We start from the raw sequence: 3,860 nt of genomic DNA on the forward strand, positions 1-3,860 counted from the left end.
CCCATGGGAGCGATGGAGGTTACCAGTCTTCAGAGATGAGCTTCCTCCTCTTTTTTTTGGTTCCCTCCTTTATGTGTTGTCTTCCCCCTCCATTAGAATGTAAGCTCTTCTAGGGTGGGACTACCTTGATTGCTTGTATTTATATTTCTAGCACTTAGACTAATACATCATATGTGTTTAATCTATCCTTCTGTCAGTCTATCTGTCTGTCTGTCTTGGTATTCTCTGAATAATAATACGATCAGTCTTCAGCTCATTTGTCTAATAACTATTATCTTATACTATAATTTGGCCAAACCCAGAGGCCACTTGATGTGACATTGTTTTCCAAGACTCCCTTTCAGGTATATTGCAATCAATCTGAATTACTACAATCAATTTGCTCTTGTATGCTACTTTGTGGGCAAATAAGGTTTCATTCTCTCCAGTGTTTTGTGAAGTTTGGCCTGCTTTATAAATCATTACATGCCAATGGCATAAACCAATAGAGTCAGCTTTGTTTCTTACTCCTCCATAACATAGAACCTCCATTCTTTCTTAGTCTTCACATTCAGAACTTTTTCAAATGCTCTATTCTGTCGTATGAACTAAGGAAAAGACTCATCCTGCTTTTAAGTACTGTGTGAATCTGGTCAAATCATAGTTTTCTAGTACCTCAGTTTCCTCCCACATTAGATGTGGGGGTAAGATTAGATGATCTCTAAATCCTATAATTCTATGATATGAAGATTATTAGTTTTTACAGGAAGGTGAGATTTTAACATAACAAAACCTAAAAAAGATGAAAATGGGGACTTAATCTGCTGAGAGTCTTAAGTGGGAAAGGCCAATGATAGCATCCTTACCAGGAAATCAAAACATCAACTTCATATCTCCAAATCTCTGGGTAATGTATTCCCAGTAGGTGCCTTCACTGGGGACATTGGCATCAGTGGGTGGTAGATTGGGATAAGGAACCAAATCTGGGAGAATGATAGAGCAAAGCTGGGAACGTAGGATACAAGAAAGGCATAGGAGAGTTGCTTGGACCCAGGGCAGGTCTTGGGAGTTGGTTAGGGCAGAGTCAGGTGCATGGAGCTATGCAGGCAGAAAACAAGGGCATGTCCAAGTACCTGGGGTCAAAAGAACTTTGGCTTCTCTTTCTGGTTTTGAATATCATCTAAGACTTAAACTGAGAGTAAGAGGCCAGTAAGATAATTTGTCAGAAACCAGGAAAGTAGACAAAAATCAAGAGCATGTAAACGTTAGTGGGCATAGCAACACTGGAGATCTAAAGTCCAGGCAGGTAGGCAGGAACCAAGATATCTAAAGGAAGTAATCAGTTGTATGGGGCAGATGCATCATACCAGCAATGAGACAGAATCTTCAGAATTGGGGCAGCCTTTTCTATCTCAGTCTCAGAGTTGTCTGTCTTGTGTCCACAGGAACCAATTCTTTGTGTCAGCCTGGTATGATAACTGGCTGACAGGCAGATGCAAGCTGCTTCTTTTGGCAAGTTAGGTGGTGCACTGAATTGACCTTGGAAGGGTTGGAGGTGAGGAAGGACTGAATGAAAATCCTGCTTCGTACCCTTTTTAGATGAATGATCCTAGGCTGGTTAAATAACCTCTTTCAACCTTCATTCTGTTAAATGAGGGGGGCTGGACTTGGTGGCCTCAAAGGTCCTTACAGTTCTATTAATAAGTATGTGCTTGTTTCCAGGTTGGAATGCAATTCTTTGGTTAATAGGAACCATAGGTAGCAGGAAAACAACAATAACTTTTTTTCAACGTATGAATAAATGTAGTTTTATTACTTTCTTTCAAAAATTTATTTTTAGTTTACAACATTCAGTTCCACAAACTTTTGAGTTCCAAAATTTCTCCCCCTCCCCAAGATGGCATGCAATCTGATGTAGGCTCTACATATACATTCACATTAAACATATTTTCACATGAGTCATGTTGCAAAGAAGAATTATAACCAATGGAATGAACCATGAGAAAGAAGAAACGAAACGAAACAAAACAAAACAAAAAAGAGAGAGAGCCGATAGTATGCTTTGATCTGCTTTCAGATTCCGTAATTCTTTCTCTGAACGCGGATAGCATTTTCCACGACGAGCCTTTTGGAGTTGTCTTAGAACTTTGCATTGCTGAGAAGAGCCAAGTCTATCAAAGTTAGTCATCGCACAATGTGGCTGTAACCGTGTACAATGTTCTCTTGGTTCTGCTCGCCTCACTCAGCGTTAGTTCATGTAAGTCTTTTTAGGTTCTTCTGAAGTCCTCCTGCTCATCATTTCTTACAGCCCAATAGTATTCCATTACATTCATATTCCACAACTTGTTTAGCCATTCCCCAATTGATGGGCATTCCCTCAATTTCCAGTTCTTGGCCACCACAAAAAGAGCTGCTATAAATATTTTTGTACATGTCGGTTCTTTTCCCACTCAACAACAACTTTTTTCCTGCTTAATATTTATAAGTATACAGGTACATAGCACAGTACTGGGAACTCTGCAAGTCCTTAATAAGTACTTGGCCAAGGGAAGAATAGAATTGTTTTTTGTGAACCCTGGTACTGCTTTATTTTAAGACTTTCAAATTAGACTTACTTGGAGAAGGAAAAAGAGAGATTATAACATCGCTGAATTTAAATGTCATTCTTTAGAAGTCCAAAGTGAGAGAGCCTGAAGGAAGTTACCTCCCAATGATTTTTTTATTGATTAGATGTTCTAAATTCATCCACTGGGGCATCATGGGCCATATTTTGATTTCTAGTTAATGCCCATTTTGAAATCTGCTAGATGGGAAGGACACTTAATTTTTTAAAAATGATGCAATATCCATATTTTCTTATAGGTTTTCCCCAGTGAAACAAAGCCTCTTTCAGAGATGATTTCGCGGAGCCCTTTGGTACAGTGGGAAGAAGAGCGAAAGGGTTAGATCTGTCATTAATGAGCTGTGTTACCTTGGCAACTTCTCTCTGGCCTCAGTTTCCTTTCCTTTCCTTTTTTTTAAATGAGGAATGAGAACTAAACTAGATAAATCCTACAATTCCTTCTAGCTTTCAAATCCTCTGAACCTACAAACCTGCAGCTGTTTAAAGCATTCCTATTGAAGGCCCAGCTTATAAATCGAGAGTGTCAGCCTTTGAAAGGCAACTTGTGTGGGAAAGGGTGAAAGAAAAATTCACAACCAAGTTAGCAGCTGGATGAAAATTTTGCATTTTTTTTGGAAAGTAATAAATTTGGATCTGGCTTCCTGGTTTACCCAGGCTCCCTCACGCTTTGTGGAAGTGGCTTTCTCAGGAAAGATTCCAGTAGCCAGAAAGTGGGTGTTAATTTGTGCTTTGGATGTTTTTCAGGATATGTTCTGGCAAAACCTTGGCATCCTTTTCTGAGACTCAGCAGATAAAGTGCCCTGGGAGTTATTCTCCTTTCAAGACAACACACATTCTGCTTTATTGACTAAATTAAATCCTTATTCAGGAAAGCAGAATTTGCCATAGTAAAGAACATGTATCTTAGGTCTCAGCGCAGCCAAGTATAAGGGATATTCCTTCTCAGAGTAAAAAGATGACATCCTGAAGCTTGAAAATACTTAACAATCCTTATTTATCAGATGACCTAAATTCACCTAAATGCAGGTTACATCCTAGAAAAGAAAGCAAGAGTAGGAGTGATGAGGGAAGGACCATTGTTAGGCCCTTTTAGTATATGACTGGTGAATTGAATTCACCAGATTCAATTCAATAAGCATTTATTAAGTGCCCACTGTGTGCCAGGCACTCTGCTAGGTGCTGGTGCTAAGAACAAAAATGAAAACAATCCCTGCCCTCAAGAGTCTTATATTCTAATAAGGGAAACAACATTACATAG

The sequence above is a fragment of the Trichosurus vulpecula genome, chromosome 8, assembly GCF_011100635.1.
Source record: "Trichosurus vulpecula isolate mTriVul1 chromosome 8, mTriVul1.pri, whole genome shotgun sequence".
NCBI classification, from domain to species: domain Eukaryota; kingdom Metazoa; phylum Chordata; class Mammalia; order Diprotodontia; family Phalangeridae; genus Trichosurus; species Trichosurus vulpecula.